The sequence below is a fragment of the Chelonia mydas genome, chromosome 5 (assembly GCF_015237465.2).
Source record: "Chelonia mydas isolate rCheMyd1 chromosome 5, rCheMyd1.pri.v2, whole genome shotgun sequence".
NCBI lineage: Eukaryota > Metazoa > Chordata > Testudines > Cheloniidae > Chelonia > Chelonia mydas.
Genome location: NC_051245.2, coordinates 113,518,916 through 113,538,969, shown reverse-complemented (window position 1 = coordinate 113,538,969; position 20,054 = coordinate 113,518,916). Strand labels below are relative to the sequence as shown.

General features: G+C 43.0%; 1 protein-coding gene across 6 annotated transcripts in view; it reads left to right on the top strand.

The window, feature by feature from the left end:
- Positions 1–20,054, top strand: part of MOB3B (MOB kinase activator 3B) — a 152,800-nt gene that overhangs the window by 23,215 nt on the left and 109,531 nt on the right. Inside the window, exon 1 of one of the 6 annotated variants that reach the window (XM_043546769.1) lies at positions 15,902–15,980. The exons of the other annotated variants lie outside the window; for them this stretch is intronic. The gene's annotated coding sequence lies outside the window, so the exon portion shown is untranslated. Of the gene's footprint in view, positions 1–15,901; positions 15,981–20,054 lie in introns of those variants that run through there. 6 annotated transcript variants of the gene reach the window in all.

Sequence of the window (20,054 nt, the reverse complement as noted above, 5' to 3'; positions counted from 1 at the left end):
GGCGTCTGCTGGCCGGGAGCCCAGCTCTGAAGGCAGAGCCAACGCCAGCAGCAGCGCAGAAGTAAGGATGGCATGGTATGGTATTTGCCACCCTTACTTCTGCGCTGCTGTTTGCAGAGCTGGGCCCTCAGTCAACAGCCGCCACTCTCTGGCTGCTCAGTTCTGGGGGCAGCAGCGCAGAAGTAAGGGTGGCATGGTATGGTATTGCCACCCTTACTTCTGCGCTGCCCGGCCTACAGTCACTGCTCTGCGGCCACCCAGCTCTGAAGGCAGCGCAGAAGTAAGGGTAGCAATAACGCAGCCCCCCTCAAATATCATTGCGACCCCTCCCCATCAACTCCATTCTGGGTCAGGACCCCCAGTTTTGAGAAGTGCTGGTCTCCCCCATGAAATCTGTATAGTATAGGGTAAAAGCACACAAAAGACCAGATTTCACGGTCCACGATACGTTTTTCATGGCCACGAATTTAGGAGGGCCCTAGTAATAGTATATCCATTACATTTCTTTTGACAAGTGCAGTTTAGTGTTAGTTGTTGATTATTTTTTTCACGTTTCATGCTAGACAAGTAACTATACTGTAGTTCGTTTGTAAAAGTAACAAAGTCCTAGGAGCATGAGTCCACACTACTGCATTTGGTTATTATGTCTTTACTGCTGGCTGGGTCTTCTGCAGAGATTGAAACTGGCACCTTTGGGACTGAAAGCATGAGTCTCTGCTGTCCGAGCTAAAGGACTAGTTCTGAACTGTGGGAGGCAGTAGCAGACTCATAAACTGTTGTACATGGTATAGCCACTCACTGGGTGGGACGGAAAGCCTGTCACTACAAAAGGTTCCTTCCCCCTGCCCCCGCCCACTCTCCTGCTGGTAATAGCTCACCTTACCTGATCAGTCTCGTTACAGTGTGTATGGTAACACCCATTGTTTCATGTTCTCTGTGTATCTAAATCTCCCCACTGTATTTTCCACTGAATGCATCCGATGAAGTGAGCTGTAGCTCACGAAAGCTTATGCTCAAATAAATTTGTTAGTCTCTAAGGTGCCACAAGTCCTCCTTTTCTTTTTGTCTAGTGGCAGTGTGGGTCATGTGAAGGGGGAGGTGACTGCTGTGTTTGTGTCTATGAGAATTATGAAGTGAAAGGAAAAGTAGTATGGTAAATAAATGCCACAGCATCATCAGAACAGATCTGTTTCAACACCAACTCTTCAGAATGTTTTAACTTCCCATTGTTGCTGCTAATGAAGGTGTCTGAAGCCAAAGCCTGTCCTTGTTCTGGATGTAGAACTCCCAGTGAGGTTGCTGGTAGGTTTACACGCAGACTGAGGACCTGATTCTCCTCTCATGTTAGTTTCATGCTGGTGTAACTCCATTAACTTCAGTAGCGTTTACTTTTGATATAATGAGTGTGGGGGTAGTGTAATCCTTTGAGGTTCTCCCAGATCTTCTTGATTGGTTTTCAGTTTGAGGTGAAAGGACTTAAATTGTCGTTCACAGGGCTAACTCTGAAGAGAGTCACTCCCTATTTAGTCTAGCACTGCAACACTTTGAGACCGGGGAGACAGACCCACCCCAATCTGTGGGAGAGAGAGGACAAAGTATATATTTCTCCATCTCCCCCCACATCATGCCCCACCATCTCTCACTAGTCTCTCCACTGAGAGCTGAAGTGGTTTCTCATTTAGGAGTGCGCATCAGTTTCTGGGTCCCTCAGGAACTTGCACAGGTTAGCTGTGGGCAGGGCAGTGTGAGAACTGCTGTCTACTAAAAGAAACATGACAAGCAAACTGGTGCTTCTCCTGACTTGATCCTCCCTCCATGAATACAGAGAAGGATTTGCTGATGCCTGACAGCCGTCCTTTCAGACTCTGCTACCTCTCGCTCAGGGGTCTGTGAGACCATCACTTCTCAGGCAAGGTAATACAGTAGCTGGCTTTTAAAGTTACATTAAGCTTAAACCTCTGTTGCACTCCAGGACTAGGCTTGTGTTTGAAGTGGTAACTACATGGCTTGATTCCTATTGCAGCGTCCTTGTAATTGCAGAATAATTGGCATTATCTGTGGAGTGAAAATGCCATTGCAGGTTTCCCAACACCTCTCCCTCTCCATTTTTGATTTCTTTTATTTGGGAACTTTGTACTGGTGGCAGAGAGAAGTCCCATTAATTTGTATGGTGAGTTCTTTTTGCTGTGTGCTAAGCAGCATCTTAATTAGGGTGTTCTATGGGATGGGTAGGGCAACTGCGGATGCCTACCGAATAAATAATAATAATTATATGACACACCAGCTCTTCCCTCCACGCCTACCCAGTGCTAGGGGTGTCTCCCAACTTTCAGATCCGAGTTCCTCATGCATGGCATCCTTATTATGGCTGGGACTTAATTGTGTCCTTGATCCTCAATCTGAAGCATTGGGAGGGGAATATGTGGGTAGAGCACAGCTCTTGAGCAGAGGAGGTTTATGGTATTTGCTGTGCACAATTAAATTCCTTACAGTCACTATTGTAAATGAGTAATACACAGCATTTCTATTAAGAAGAGACTGGAAATAACTTTTAATTTGGGGGAATTTCCTTCTCATTTAGGTTCTGCCCTTCAGCTGACTTCTTTGAGCCAAATGCAAACGAGCTGCTTTCCCATATGTGCTCTCAGCAAGAGAGGTCTCATTCCTTTCCTCTCAGTAGTTTCAGTCAGCTATAAGAAGCCGCATTTTATGACCAGACCCAGAGACCTTGGCTCCAGAATATCTCTCACTAGAGCAGAGCACTGACTGCTCCACTGTTGAGAGGATTATGAAAACCAGTCAAACAATTTTCTTGCACCACATTGGGCTGGGGAAAAGTAACAACCGCTCTGTGATTGATGTGAAAAGCCGTAAGAATTTTTTCGAGTGCTTAAGAAGTTATTAATCATGTGAGGTACAGATATTAAAAACAGGAGCCTGTTATTCTCCAGCATCCTAAGTGAACGAGAACCACAACTTTCTGCATTAATCACAGAGCTGCCGAGGGATGCCAGTGTGTGTGTGTGTGTGTAGGGATAGCTGGGAGAGCGAAGTGGGTGGGGAATTAGAAACAATGCAAAGCTTCCCCTTTCATTCTCATTCATTCGTCCAAGCTCTCCTTCCCCATCTGTTCAAATCTTCGGTTTCCCTCTCTTGACCAACTATCTCCCCACCTCATGCCAATTACTAGACAGTGCTGTTGGAGGGTATCCTATCTCTGTCTGTCTGTCTGGTGTGTGTATGTATGCTTGTTAAGACTCATTTTTCTTTGTAAACTGCTACAGCATCAAAGCCACGGGGAAGGAAGATGGAAACCTCCCACTCCACCCCAAGAAACTTGATTTCCTTAATGGCATTTATACAGTCACAGACGTCTAGAGAAAGTTCATGTAGTTTGTTCTGCAGGCAAATGCAAGATTGTTTTCTATCAGTTATCTTCTAGTGCTTTGCATTGGTAAGATACTGGCTACTTTAGGATCATTATTTGTGTTTGATTTCAAAGGCCATATGTGTCCATTGGGGCAGAAATGGATAATGGTTCCTTAGTTATCGATGCCAGGGGAATAATTAGGATTTTTTGTCATAGGTAGTGTCTAAAATTTTTGTGATCAGACACCTGCTATAAGACTGAACCTATCACAGAGCCAGAATGTTGTAAGTTGTTAGCGGTTCCCAGAGGGAGCTGTTCAGGCTGAGAAATGGACTGCAGCCTGTTGCCTCTGGAAACAAGGAAGAGAAGTGTGAGGGGGTCCACTGGCAAATGTGGCTGCAGTACACAGAAGACTGTATATGGGATTTATTATTTAAATCCATCTAGATTCTGAAGGTAGAGGGAATTAGAAGCCTTTACAACTGCAAGTCCATGGGAATTCTGCTGACCTTCCTGGAAAGCAGCTGGGGAACCTGCTCCCTATTCCAAGGAAGTATTTTTGGTAGCAGATCCTCCATGCTGCTTTTGGCACTCTGCAGTATCACACCTCAGGGTATCATGAAGTGCTGCTTTTTAATTTTAATCTACCTAGTGCCAGGTGCCGGCTGCTTTTTCTGGCTGAATTGCCAATTCAAAATAATTGTTAGGCCTGTGACTAATAATACAATCCTGAGCAGTAAAATGGAGCATTTGAGGTCGGATGCTCATATACCTGGGCTCTCCTTCCCTAAACAGATCGGCCAGTGCAGAGCAAGCATCCCAGGGCTAATGCAGCCTGGAAGGCGATGGATGTTTTCAGCTGTATCATGCCCAAAGGTTGCAAAATCCACATAGGACTATTGACGAGTTTACTCGGCAAAGAGGATATTCAGCAACAAGGCCGTCATAACAAGATAATCTTCTGAATAGATCAGCCCTTGATACAGGAAGTTCACTTGGCAACAGGACTGACCTCAGCACATAATAATGGCCTAGACTGGAGAGTCAGCAGTACCAGTGCTTAGTGATGGAAGGAGACCAGTCCAGCTTTTGTTTTCCTTACTCAGGCATAATCTTGTTCTCCATTTAGCAATCTGGCTAGGATAGGAGGTGGTGGCAGTCATGTTTTCTGGGCTTGAGGGTTGCTCGGAGAGAGCTGGGTATGTTATAGGTGTTAATTACTACATGGAGCCAAAGGCTGCATATGCAGGGTTGGGAATATGCAACAGATTTCTTTGAATCAGGATCCCATTCTGAATTGTGAATTCTGAATTTTACAGCTCAGATGTGAATTTCCTTTGCTTTCCAGCAAAGACAGTAAATTCAACCTTTTAATGCCAGGTCTGGATTCCTGTTGGCAACACGCCAGACCTGGAGCAGAAAGTGAAATTAAAAAAAAAGATTGGAAGGGATGATTTGGAGTAATTGAGTATACAGGTTTGGCAAATATGCCCTTTGTAGTGGGATGGGCGAAAGATGGAATAGTGTACACTTAGGGCCGAAACCCAGAGTCCTTAGTTGTATTATACACAATTTGATTTTGTTGGGAATTTTTCCTGAGGAAGGAATGCAGGCGTGAGCATACCATGCTGATGGCTGATGTGGGGAAGCAGAGGAAAGTTGTGTTTGTTCAATTCTTTCGGTGAGACCCATGTTTTCAAAGCATGGTGCCTGAAGTTCAGTTTCCAGATTCGTATTTAGGAACCTAGATATAAGTGGCCTGGTTTTCAGAATTGCTAAGTACCCATCAGCTCCAACTGAATTGAAGTTGTGGGTATTCCACACCTTTCAGAGTCAGGCCACTTTTATTTAGACACCAAAATACAGATTTAAGAGCCTAACTTTAGACATCCAGGTTTGAAAATTTCGGAGGCTGTTACCCAGGGTTGGCTGTTACCCAGGGTTCTCTCAACCCAAAGCTCGGGGTAGCCGTACTCTTTCCGAGGCGGTGTCAGGAACAAATCAAAGGGGGACACAGCGCATCTGTCTGATTTAATATTGGCACAAACCCAACATGCTTTCATCCAAACTTACTATTTTATTAGATCTCAAGCACATACAAATATGCAGAGCGCCCCCAAACAATAGCAACCCACAGTCTGAAGGGGTCTTGAGTGGTCAAACAACATGGTTCAAGTGAGACATGACATCCAAGAGATGTCCAGAAGGTCAAATCCAAATCACGCACACCTCTTTTCCTTTTTATGCTCAAAATGTCACATAGCTTGTCAATCACCAGTAACGGCTGAGCAACCAGTTTGTTAAGCAAGAAGTTTCAAGCCATTAGTTCTACAGATGTGTTTTTGCAGAGTCTGTAGCCCCAACACACACACACGTCTCATGGTCACTCCCCCTCCTCTCCTGGCCTGCCTACTTATGCTAAGGCTGCTACAAAGGCCTTCCAGCTGCTTTTGGCAATAGGCATAATAACCAATATTCTAGTACTGGCAGTAGCATAGCATTCTGCTGCATAGCCAATATCTCCACTAACAGAGGCCAGCACACTTCCATTTCTCTGGTCAGTGGTACATTTTATATCTTGCTTTGCTGAACAAACGGAATTGCAGTGTACTTATGATGAGTTAAATAACTGAGAAAGGGAGAGTAACATCAAAGTGCCAGCACTGTGTGTGTCTGTCTGAGTGCAGACAGGGTTGCTTTACATCCTGAGACCTCCCTTTTATGGAGAAGTCCAATGGAATTTAATAGAAACTGACAATTTCTGGAAGCTTTTTGGGCTATCCTATAGAATTTAATAGAGAATTATATGCCTGCTGGATAATCCTATAAAATGGTTAATGAAACCCATAGCAATAATATAATTCAGCATTCAGTTCTGTAGGGTTTTAGTAATTTCTGTAGAAAATGTATTAATTTTCTATTGAACCCTATGTGTCATTCCCCCCCCCGCCTTCACACTATTCAGTAATATAATAAATATTCATTTCTAAAAGTACTTGCATCTCAGGATCTCAAAGCACTTTGCATGGATAAATTAATTAAGCCTCACCTTAAATGCAGATAAGTATTATTATGCTTCATTTAGAGTTGGATAAACAAAGGGATTTGCCCAAGCTCTCGCAGTGAGTCAGTGGCAGAAGTTGGAATAGCCACCAAGGGTCCTGACTACCTGGCTTTTACCACTGCAGTGCACCTCCTCCCAGTGAGGAGGAAAGGGACTGAATGTACCCAAAGAAATCAGTTCAACAACTTTATGAACTTGACTGTGGCAAGGGGCCCATTTGGGTCATCCATCTGCATGATGTGGTGTTTAGCCTGATCTCGCTGGGTGAGACTGAAAGCAAAGGCTAAGGTTTCAAAAGGTAGTGGTTCTGGAGTAGACAACTTCAAGGGACCTGATTTTCATACAGTGGGTGCTCAATAGTGTATGAAAATCGGGCACCTCTCAAGTGCCTTAAGTGGGGCACTTAGCACCCAAAATCACTACTTACTTCTGAAGATCTTGACCAAGGTATGTCTCTCCATATTCAATGCTAATAAGGCGGGGAAAAAAAACTCTGTACCATCTTTAGTATTGAGATCCAAATCAGAATGTATGACCCAGTTTCAGTGTCTGTACGTAGCGTTAATTGCTGCTGAGAAGGTTTTCTTGTTTGTTTGTGTATTTTTATGTGTGTGATTATTTATATCCAGTATAGGTCTAGATTTTGATCTTTCATCTAGAAATGTGAAGTTGCTGAGTTTTAAATTTTTTGGATGTAATTATTGAATTTATAGCATAGTGCCATCAGCCGCTGTTGATGTGGGGTTGTATCGTTAGTGCAGTAAACTAAATTGATAGGCATTATAATTTGTCATATTGTTTGTAATGCCCTGGTTTGTAATACATCTGTGTGTTTTAATTATGGCACAATTGCAGTGTTTATATCACTGCACTAATGCTGTCAGGCGTTAGTATTAAAGCCAGCTACAATCTGTACCATTTTTAATGATCTGAGATAACCTTCTGCTGTTGTTTGATTAGGTTAGTGTAACTGAAGGAACCTGCAATCGGTCAGAATATTTATCCAGTGTGAAAGCTGCCTTTCGTAAACATCTACTGTCTAGAGTCGACCATCTGATTTTTTTTTTTTAATGTATTTTATGGAAAGCAGAACAAATGATCTTTTGGAGGCAAATTTTTGACAGTGGCCTATTAACTTACGCCTACAATTTCTCTTAACTAAGGGCCAGATCCTTGGTCTCCCCTCTGTTCCCTTTGTGCCATTCCCGTGCCATGCAAAAGGGGAGAGAGTTGTCTAAACAGGGCAACTAAGGATTCTCCTTGTGTACGACTTTGCACTCCAACAATCCCTACTTATGTACTGAGTCTGCAAAGTATTGTCTTATCTTAACTAAGTGTCCTTCACATATTCTGGTGCTGATGGGTGCATTAGGAATCTATCTAATAATAATAATAATAATCAGTTTTGACTGAGGCACTGAGAGAGAAAGAGAAATCAAATGATTTGAGAGAAGTGTCACCTATCTCAGCAAGGCCTGATGAGAACACTAGCTGCAGCGAATAATGCTTTCATTCAGTATTGATGTTGTCATCTGATAGTGTCCTGGAAGCCAAGTCTATGTGAAGATTTAAACAGATAACAAATTAAATGCTTGAAACACAGTTTCTGTGCCCTTTGGGTGAAGCAGTTCCATAACATCTGCCTGCTAATGGAAAAATGAAGTTCAAAGTGAAGTGATGCTAACACTTCTACCAGCCAAGGGACGTGATGAATAAAAAAGCAAGGAAGGGTTACTCCTTATTCCCTAGTACCTGGCACTGAAATCTCTCCCATGTTGTGTACCAGGGAAGCAGGTATTGATATGTTGTAAACTAGACACAGAGAGCCATGTTCTGCACTCAGTTACACCCCTATTAAAAACAATGAGATTGCACGGATGTGTAACTCCCTTATGGAAAAGCCTTATAAAATTTAATGGAAACAGATCCACTTTTCTATATGCCTTTTGGACTAGCCCATAGAACTAAATGGAAAATTAGATCCCTGCTATAGATTTCTACAGGCTGTTTCAAAAAACTTTAGAAAGGCTCTCATTCTTTACTGTAAAACTCTATAGCTTTTAATAATTTTTGTAGAATGCGGTTACATTTCCACAGAACCCTATAGGTTTAATGCTTATTACATTCTATAAGACTTTTCAGCATTGGCCTGATTGAAAGCCCATTGAAGTTGATGGATTTTGGATTAGGCCCTAAGGGAATTATGTACAGAATTTGGCCTCCAAAGTCAAATCCAGTGAGAAAAAATATATGTTAATATGAATATATCTGAATATTTGTTAGTGCATATTTTCCATTTGGCTGATTTTCAGAGCTGTCAATTTGTTTGTGTCACTTCTGTTTCCAGAGTGTGCAGCCCAGGAAGAAGTAGCAGTTAGTACCTTTTGGGAGAAAAAAAGTAGCTACTGAAAGAAATGGAACAGTAATGACACTTACTAAAGTCTGGAAACTCCTGATTTCCTTGAGGCATAAGGTTATTCCATTACAGCTGTAGAGTAGATGATTTAATCTCTTTGTGCTTGCTGTTTTCCTTTTAGATCTTTTACCTCTACCCTTCTCTTAGTTATCATTATACCATGATATGCTCTAATTCAGATATAGAAACCTCATCATGGTAGTAAGTCAGGGCCAGATTCTGCCATCATTACTTACATTGATTTCATTGGGACTATTGAAAGAATAAGGCTTTGCTCTGTGGACTTGTTTCTGATCTCACAGCATATCTGTTGACTTCACTGGAGTTAATCTTGATTTGTACCAGAGTAAGTGAGACTAGAATCAGCCCCTAAGTGGGTAAAGGAGTAAAAGTTGGCTTTTGAGGACTATATAACATGCATGGTAGGTAATATGTTGTCCCATTATTTCAATAAATTTTCACTGTGAATGCTTTTCTCTGTCAGACTCATACGCTCATGCACATACATGCAGACACAATAACTGGATCTATATGCACATGATAAAAAAGAAAGGAATGTTGTGAGTTTACATTTTATTGCAGATCTGCCTATATATTTTCAAAGTTAAATCCAGGATTAGAAACCCAGAGATACAAACTAGGGGCATGGCTACACGATGAAATTAGGTTGAATTTAATTAAGTTGACATTTAGCCTCCAATTTTACAAAGTCGATGCTGCATGTCCCCACTATGCACATTCCGTCAGCAGAGCGCATCCTCACTGCCATGGCTAGCATCGACTCATGGAGTGTGGGCAGCTATCCCACAGTTCCTGCTGCCGATTGGAATTCTGGGTTAGGCTCCCAGTGCCTGATTGGACAAAAACATTTTCGCAAGTTGTTTTGGGTACATGTCATCAGCCTCCCATGATGCACTTGCCTCCTCCCTCCCACTCTTCCTCCCTCCGTCCCTGAAAGCAATGGCAAACAATCATTTTCACGCCTAAGCCTGGGTTATTCGTGCAGATGCCACAGCATGACAAGGATGGACCCCGCTTAGCTGTACACTGTTGTTGTGAGCATCGCAAACTCGCGCATCGTCCTGCGGTATTTGCAGAGCCTAGCCAGGAACCGCCGTGCAGAAGAATGTGATACCATATAAATAGCCGTGCTGGAAGCCATGGAATGGAGCAATTGTCGATGCTGGCGGAGGTAGCAGGGCTTGTTGACATCGTGAAACGCCGCTTCTGGGCCTGGGAAACAAGCACAGATTGGTGGCACCGCATAGTTGTGCAGGTACGGGATGAGGAACAGTGGCTGCATAACTTTCGAATGTGTAAGGCTGCTTTCGTGGAACTTTGTGAATTGCTTTCCCCAGCCCTGAAGCGCATAAATACCAAAATGAGACCTGCTCTGACAGTTGAGAAGCGAGTGGCAATAGTCCTGTGGAAGCTTGCAATGCCAGATTGCTACCAGTCAGTCGGGAATCATGTAGTGGAGTGGGTAAATCTACTGTGTGGGCTGCTGTGATCCAAGTACCCAGGGCAATCAATAGACTTCTGCTAAGAAGGGCAGTGACTCTGGGGAATGTGCAGGACATAGTGGGTGGCTTTGCTGCAATGGGGTTCCCTAACTGTGGTGGGGCGATAGACGGAACACAAATCCCCATCTTGGCACCAGACTGCCTTGCCAAAGAGTACACGCAATGGTGTCGCAAGCGCTAGTGGATCACGAGGGCCGTTTCACCGACATCAACGTGGGATAATTGGGAAAGGCACACAACGTGCGCATCTTTAGGAACTCCCGTCTCTTCAGAAAGCTTCAAGAAGAAACTTTCTTTCCAGACTGGAAAATTACCGTAAGCGATGTTGAAATGCCAGTAGCTATCCTTGGAGACCCAGCCTACCCCTTGCTCCCGTGGCTCATGAAGCTGTACACAGGCAGCCTGGACAGCAATACGGAGCAGTTCAACCATAGGCTGAGCAAGTGCAGAATGGTGGTAGAATGTGCCTTTGGACGTTTAAAGGAGTGCTGGCGCAGTTTACTCACTAGGTTAGACCTCAGTGAAAGAAATATTCTCGTTGTTGCTGCTTGCTGTGTGCTCCATAATATCTGGGAAAGTAAGGGGGGAAAGTTTCTGGCAGGGTGGGGGGTTGAGGCAGATCGCCTGGCAGCCCATTTTGAGCAGGCAGACACCAGGGCAATAAGAAGAGCACATTGAGATGCACTGTGTCTCCGAGAGGCTTTGAAAAATAGTTTCATGAATGATCCAACACTGATGTGACAGTTCTGTGTGTTGTTCCTTACCAAGCTGCCCCTTTTTTCGCATGTACTGCCCTGTAAACTAAACCCCACCAAACACAGTGTGCACAGTGAATAAAGAGCCTCTTGTCCTCAATTCATGCATTTTTATTATGCTAACAAACACTGAACAGAGACCGTAATGAATAGCAAAGATAACCCAGGTCTAAGGCCTGATAACACATTGGGGGAGGGACAAGGACACGGACATGCAGCTTACTACAATTGCACTGTCTAGCAATCAAAGCTGTGGGAATGAGAGCCTTCTGCTCCATGAACCATCCCCTGGAGTTGAGTTCAAGGGCTAATGGAGTTCCCCGCACCCTCTGCATTCTAGGACTGGAGAGAGGAGGATATGGAACTTGGTGAGGAGGGCAGCTGGTTCATCATTGGATGCAGGGGGACTCTAAGGTCTAGCTGCCTTTCCTGCACCTCAACCAGACACCTCAACATGTCTGTTTGCTCCCCCATAAACTGCAACATCTCCTCTTGTGTATTATGCTCTGGTTCCCTGCATGCTTTCCTGCCCTCTTGGTCAGTGCGCATGTTCTCCGATAGTGTAAACCTCCATGCATTCAGCTGGGTCCCGTCAGTCTCGGAGGAATGCATCAAATCTTCCCTTGTCCGCTTTTTTCTCCTTTTAATCCAGGACAGCCTTTGTGCTGGTGTGGAGGAAGCACAAGGTTGCAGCTGCAAGGAAAAACATACATTGTTGAAAACACAAGGTTAACTCTTACAATGAATGAAATGCCTCACAGCAGTAAATACATTCCCTGAAGTACACAGCCACATTTTGTCTTTTAAAAGAAGTGTCTACCAGTAAAGTACAACACATGGCAGAGCACTGGGCAACAGATTTGGGTTTGCAGGCAGGCATGGTAAACACACAAGAAAGGGTAAGTAGTGTCAGGGCACACCCGGGGACATTTTTTGGTGGGGAAACTCTTGGCACATAAACAGGCTTTTCCGGGGAGCACCCTTTGCATAGCTGGACTGGCCGCCACTGTATCCCAATTGTTTATCTCCGATTAAACATTAACCACAATTGCATTTAACCCCTGTAGTGTGACTACAAGTGTGTACTCACCAGAGGTGCCTTCCCCGCATCACGGTCCCGCAACAGTGGATCCTGGGAGGGGACTGACTCCAGAATTTTGAAAAGGTCCTGGCAGTCGGGGAGAATGGATCCTCTGCTTGCCTGCTGTGCATTCTTCCTCCTGAACAATGCCCTCCTTGTTTTTGCCTGGGGCCCCAGAAGGTATCCACAGAGAGTGTTGGGGTACTGGTGGGTTCCCCGCCTAGAATCGTATACAGCCACTCATAGAAGCGGCATGTCTGTGGCTCAGAATCAGAGTGACTGTTCGCCTCTTCTGGTACGCTTGCCTGAACTCCTTTATTTTCACGCGGCACTACTGCATGTCCCTGGTGTAGCCTTTGTCCCCCATGCCATGTGCGATTTTGGCATAGATGTCAGCATTTCTTCTGCTGGTTTGGAGCTCTGCCTGCGCAGACTCTTCTCCCCACACAATAATCAAATCCAGTGTCTCCTGTATGCTCCATTCTGGAGTGCATTTGCGGTCCTGGGAAGGCATGGTCAGCTGTGCTGGTGAGTTTTCCATGCTGATCAAACAGGAAATTAAATTCAAAAGTTCCTGGGGCTTTTCCTGTGAACCTGGCTGAAGTGCAGTGGAGTTGAAAGCGCTGTCCAGAGCGGTCACATTGGAGCACTCTGGGACACCTCCCGGAGCCCAAACCTGTTGAATTACACAGCTTTGTGTCTACACTACCCCTAATTCGACTTGGGAAGGTCGACTCTAGTGCTACTCCTCTCGCCGAGGTGGAGTACAGGTGTCAATTTTACAAGCCCTTTAGATCAGCGGAAAGGGCTCGGTAGCGTAGACACGCACATTATAAATTTGACCTAATGCGGCATATGTTGATCAAATGCTGTAGTGTAGACCAGGCCTAGGATCTAACCAGAAGCCTTTTGCTTAGGTGGCTGCTGCTTTCATGGTCTTTACAAAGGCTTGTGTCATCTCCTGGGCTTTGACTGTGAATAGGGAAGGGAAAAGAAAAAGGATAATAAAACATTTGAAACGAAGAAAGGAGCAGACCAAAGGGGGGATATAGCACAGGGTGGTTGCAGAATTTTGCCTTGCATTGTAGATTAAATGGGTGCACAGCTGGGATTCTCAGGCAGAGAGTTTATCCAAGGGTGACACATGGTGTCAACGGCCATCAATTAGACATCATCTGTAGTATTACTCTGACATATGAGTATTATGGTGTATTTGTCTCTGTGGTGTGGAAGACTGCATGAAAGTACATCCCTAGGGATGTCAGACACTATGAACGTGGGCTTTCAGAACAAAGAAGCCAACAATAAAACAGATACTTATCTACTACTAGTGCATATAACGTTATTCCCATGTTTAAGTGCTTGTAGGATTGGGGCTATGAATATATCAGGTTCTCTTTGCGTCAGCTCGTAGTATGGCGCCATTGCAATATTCCTATATGTAGCTGTAAATACATAAAAGTTAATTTGCAGACAGTATAACTGTCTGATTTTCAAATAGTAAAATTTGAATGTTAATATATAATTTTTAATATGGCAAAAGGAGGCAGCTTATTATATTAAGGATGATTATAACCTTGAAAATTGTATTTGGAGAACAAAGCTGTTTAGAGAAGTTTAAACAAGCATCCTTGACCTATACTGTTAATTTATAAGATTCAAAACAAAAATAAAAAGTGGCCAATAAGATTTTGTTTAAAAAAAAAAATTAAAAAATCGTGAGCAGATAGATTTCTCTGTTAAGGTCGTGTCTGAAACAACTCCTTCTGGCAGAGTTAGAATTCATGAACAGTACGATTCACAGTGGAAATGCCCTGGGCTTTGAGCTAACTAGTTCTGTAGTTTCTGCATCAGAATATTTCTCTTTTAAGATTTCTAAAAGCTTGCTCCACATCTCGTCCCTCTCAGATTTGGGAAGGCACTTCAGATTCTTAAACCTTGGGTCGAATGCTGTAGCTATTTTTAGAAATCTCACATCGTTACCTTCTTTGCGTTTTGTCAAATCTGCTGTGAAGGTGTTCTTAAAACGAACATGTGCTGGGTCATCATCCGAGACTGCTATCACATGAAATATATGCAGAATGCGGGTAAAACAGAGTAGGAGACATGCAATTCTCCCTCCAAGGAGTACAGTCCCAAATTTAACTGACTCATTATTTTTTTAATGAGTATCATCAGCTTGGATGCATGTCCCCTGGAATGGTGGCTGAAGCATGAAGGGACATATGAATCTTTAGCGCATCTGGCACGTAAATATCTTGCAACACCAGCTGCAACAGTGCCATGTGAACACCTGTTCTCACTTTCAGGTGCCATTGTAAACATGAAACAGGCAGCATTATCTTCTGCAAATTGTAACCAACCTTGTTTGTCTGAGTGATTGGCTGACCAAGAAGTAGGACTGAGTGGACTTGTAGATGCTAAAGTTTTACATTGTTTTATTTTTGAATGCCGGTTTTTTTGTACATAATTCTACATTTGTAGGTTCAACTTTCATGATAAAGAGATTGCACTACAGTACTTGTATGAGGTGTATTGAAGAATAATTTTTTTTTGTTTTTTACAGTGCAAATATTTGTAATAAAAAATAAATATAAAGTGAGCACTGTACACTTTGTATTCTGTGCTGTAATTGAAATTAATATATTTGAAAATGTAGAAAACATCCAAAAATATTTAAAATGGTATTCTGTTGTTTAACAGGACATTAACTGTGATTAATTTTTTTAATCACGTGATTAATCACAATTAATTTCTTAAATCACGCGGTAGCCCTATTTTAAACACGTGAGGAGTCTCATTGGCTACCAAGAGTTAAGTCAGTCAGCATACTCATGTTCTTAGTTACACACATACTTAAGCGCCTTGCTGTATCAGGGCCCATGTGGATGCTTCTGGCAGCGTTGCCAGTTTTGGTTGGACATGTTCCTGGAGGTTTCATCACATGACACAATCTTTAATTAAAGAGTAATCTTTAATTCCTGGAGACTCCAGAACAATCCTGGAGGGTTGGCAACCCTAGTTACTGGAATTGAAGTCACTCCTTTGTTTCCACTAGGTGCTATGCACTTTCAAACTGGACTGTTGTCAGAGCTACTGAATTCACATCTTCCTGATTATTATTTGTGCCTGTCTGTCACTGTTGCTCTGGAGGAAGATATTAATCCTGGAACAAATGGAAAACTGCTGTAAAGAGATACAGGACTTACATGTGCACATACACATGAGCATAAATAGGAAGCCGTGGGTTTCTTTTCTTGGTCAGGGATTTTGTGGGAGCTAGTGAAATTATAGTGTGGGAAATTTGCAGCACAAACTAATTCTGTGGGGCAAGGGCTTAGCCATCATTAAAACTCCCACTTTTAAATTGTGTCAGATTCACAGTTAAGATTTTAAATTAGAACAAGCAACTGCTTTTTAGCAAGGACTAAATTCATCTCTTCCATGAGGAGGGAGATGATTCCAGTTCAAACTGGCTTCAGTGAAATAGCATTTATCATGTGCCCTTACCCTGGTGGTTGGCTGCTGTGACCACATAGACCACAAAGGGTAATCAGATACGATGCTTCAAGACATAAACTGTTTACCGCAAGGGCAGGAAAGAACCCAGCTAACCTTCCTTCCTGATCAGTTTTTCACAGTCATGTATGTAATGGATTTTTTGTTCCCTTCCTTCTGAATCATCAGGTACTGGGCATTGGTGGGGCAAACTTGTTTTTATGGGCCAGATCCTCAGCTTGAAGTCAATGGAGCTGTGCAAGTTTATCCCAGGTAAGGATCTGCCCCTTTAGCTCTAGTGTGGCAAATCCTCTGTTCCAAGTGGCTAGAAAGATTTGGATCCACCTGTGCAAACTGGTTTACAGAGACAGATGAAACTGTTCTCAGATTGTTGCTGGTGCTTGTGGGGCAAGGCACCTCTTTATTTACCTTACTGTGTTAAGTAGTGTAGTGATTAAACAATGTGCAAAGCTAGAGAAGAGCCTTTGAAAGCTTGTTAAACAACTTAAACTATTCAATCCAAATATAAAATAGAATTATAGACTTCCCCTTGAGCGTGGAGGCGGAAGAATGTCAATGCAGAGTTATTTTCCGCAATGTATTTTCTAGTGCAGAGGTCCCAGAACCGGAGTCGGGGAAGCCCACTGGGGTGGTGGCTTCTCTTCCTTCTTTCCAGCTGCTAAATTACACTAAGAGACAGATGAACATATTTATTACTTTTTTGGTGACTTCTACAAGTGATCATTCACTGTAGGTATCACAGTCATGTGACTGAATGGGAAGGAAGGTGAGGCTGGGTGAGACTGTGAATGGGAGGGTTTGACAAGGGCTTCCACCTTCTTTCCTATGTTGATTGTGTTCAGTGTGACTGGGTGGGAACATAAGTGCAGGAAATGGAAGAAGTTTATAGAAGTTTTGTTGGGAGGGAGAGGTGGTAGGTTTTACTGGTGTGTGGGCGCATGTGCTGGGCAGGGATCTGTCTGTCTGTATGTAGTTTCTCTGATCAGATTTCAGGTACAGCAAATGCTCTTGAAAGCTCTGTGTTAATAGGTGTGGTCCTGCAGATGGACCCAGCAAGACTTGGTATATTGATTTAGGCTTTTAGAATGTAGGTGACTAACACCGTTCAGGTGCTATGTTTCTATCCTTATTTAAGGAGGTACATATTTAGCTTACTCGCTGTTTTCCTGCTGTGTAATACTAGGTCATTTCAACCAAATGATAAGGTTGAATGAATGATGAAATTACAGGGCGGTGATCAGAGAGGTTTTTGGAGAGAATCTCTTCAGCGCTGGAATGTTTAGCTGTGCGTAGGAAGACCAGGTTCTGAAGTGAGTTCTTTCCAGACACTGTAGCAGCTTCATTTCACTGATCATTGAAAGTACAGGGCACATGACCAGTCAGTCCCTTTGACCTCACCACTGACTGTAGGGGCTGTCCCTGTAAGAACTCTAAGCAAGCAGCTGTCTGCGAAGTACAGAATTAGCATGGCTGCCCACTCTAGGGATCAAGTATATTATTGTGTTGTATTTAGCAACATTTAGAAGCTCCAACCAAGATCATGGGCCCATTGTGCTAGGCACTGGACATAAACATAGTAAGAGACAGTCCATGCTGGGAAGAGGTTATAATGTAAATAGACAAGGTGGACATAGGAAGTAACATTACCCGGTTTTTACAGGTGGGGAAGAGGCACAGAGACATTGTTACATAATAGGCATCTTTGGCAGATCCAGAATCTGAACCCAGATCTCCTAGGTTCTAGTCTAGGGCCTTAAGTACAAGACAGTTATTCCATTCAGTACTTAGAAAGATGAATTCTCCCTTGGAATTCTGAAATGAATGCATCTTGCAGTAGGTTCTCTTTGGTCTGAGTTTGACATTCTTTGTGATACAGCGGATTACTGCAGCTCAGAACGATGCTGCCACGTATCATTTTGAGTATTTCTGTCCAAACCCCTGAAAAGATTTCTGCCAGTACTGACAGATCCTTAGCCGTTGTGGCATCCATTAGGAGATCTAGATTACAATTAAAGTCACCACATCGAGTCCTGCAGAGGTCCATGCTGTGTTTCGCTGAATAGTAATGCGCAAGCATCAGAAAGTTTGGAATAACAGTAATTATCCTCTGCACTTACATAGCGCCTTTCATCTGTGGATTTTACATTGTTTTACGAAGAGAGTTAAGTATTATGATCTCTGATGCACATATGTGGAAACTTCAGTCACCAGGTTAAGTAACATTTTTAATCCATAAGTACGAGAAAATTGCAAGGTTTTTGACTTAGCTTGCGTTATTGCTTATATTTATAGGTAATTGATCATTTTCTTTCAAACCTATTAATCTTGTAAGGAACTAGAAATTTCACACTAGATTTGGCAAGCCCTGCTTAGATGCTTAATAGGAACAGGCAGAATCCATCTCTCTCCTCTGTAAGTAGAAACCACATTCTTGGTCATGCACTCCCAGACTGGGCTTGTCAAATTCTGACAGGTGCTGTACATCTCTAAGTGGGAGGGCCTCTGTCATCGAGCAGATAAGGCTGCAAGCTGGGACTCAGGAGACCTCGGTTCTGTTATCTCTGCTACTGACTCTCGGTGATTTTAGGGAAATCTGTTCCTCAGTCTTCCCATTTGTGACATGGGGTTAAAGATACTTGCTCGTCTATGAATGAAAAACCGTATACAAGTGTTAAATATTACAACATTCATTACAATGGGGCAGGCAGGCTGTGGCACCAACCCCTTCCATGCTGGCCACTGGAGCAGGGGCAGTTCATGCTGCACCTTTTTAAAGGGTACGGCAGCCCTCATGCTGGTGTGCACCTTTCCAGAACGCAATCCAGCCCATTAAGCTGCACCCGTGATCCAGAGCCAGTTTTGAGTCCATATTGAGAAGGGACCAAATCAAACCTGAAGGAAATAAATATATTTAGTAGAAAACCATGTATATAATTATTCCATTACCTGTTAATTTCAAAGGTGTTTGTGAATATCCTTTCTCTCCTGTCACCTGCCCTGCTCTCCCATTCTTTAAAGGGTGAAAGGCAGGAATATAACAGTCCTTTGTCTTTCCTTTTAAACAGTTACTGCAAATTCCAAATTCTGTGTAATGCAAAACACTTGAGATTCAAAAATTATTGTGGTGAGAACTACATCTGTAGAGATAGTTGGTAGAATTCTGGGACGGCAAGTCAGTTCCATTTCCACGCATACCACAGTAACCAAACCAAACCCAACCATCAAATCGAGTATAAAAACATTAGCAACGTATAAAAGTGATGTTCGTAAGAGCAGCTTCCCAAACCATGCACATGCCACCATAATAGCCATATTTTATTAGCGGTGGAAGGAGGTGCCGGGTCACAAGGGATTGAAAACTGGAAGCATATACTGTTCCTCTACTGTGAGGGCATATTCTAATAACTGCAGCTGCTGCTGTATTAATTACAACTCAGACCATTAAATGCCCAAAAAGAATATGGAGGGAGAGGTGGACACGCCACACGGTATAGCAAAATTGCAATGCTTAAAAGGACAGTCAAATTATAGGCTTCATGATGTGATCTGTTGTGGGTGTTGTTAAAAATTCAGCATTTGTTAACAGTTACTAAACAGCTGTGCATGCAAGTAATCCCAATAAACTCAAATGGTGCTACTCATATGCATTCATTTAACCATGTGTATGAATCTTTGCAGCATCGGGGCCTTAGGTTGTAAAAACACATAGGAGCAGGGACTGAACTTTAATTTAACCCATCTATTTATATGGCCTCCTCCACTGTAAATGTAAGCATTATCTAATTCTGTAGGGTGTGTTGCATATTAGGGCCCTGATCCTGACTGGGGGTCTCTGAGTGCTACTGTAATATAAATATTAAATAATAATAGTAATGCATATTCCAAATACAGGGAAATATTGCGGGTACAGCTGTGTGGTAACTGTTGACATCTTAATCATGATCACTGTACCGTAATGATATTTTGTGAGTGTGTGTGAGAATTTAGTATCAGAGGGGTAGCTGTATTAGTCTGTATCCACAAAAACAATGAGGAGTTCAGTTGCACTGTAAAGACTAACAGATTTATTTGGGCATAAGCTTTCGTGGGTAAAAAAACACTTTTTTCTGATGCACTGAGTGAAAATTACAGATACAGTCATAAATATACTGACACATGAAGAGAAGGGAGTTACCTTACACGTGGAGAACCAGTGATGACAGGGCCAATTCAGTCAGGGTGGATGTTGTCCACTCCCAATAATTGATGAGGAGGTGTCAATACCAAGAGAGGGGAAATTGCTTTTGTAGTGAGCCACTCCTAGTCCTTACTCAAGCGCAGAGTAAT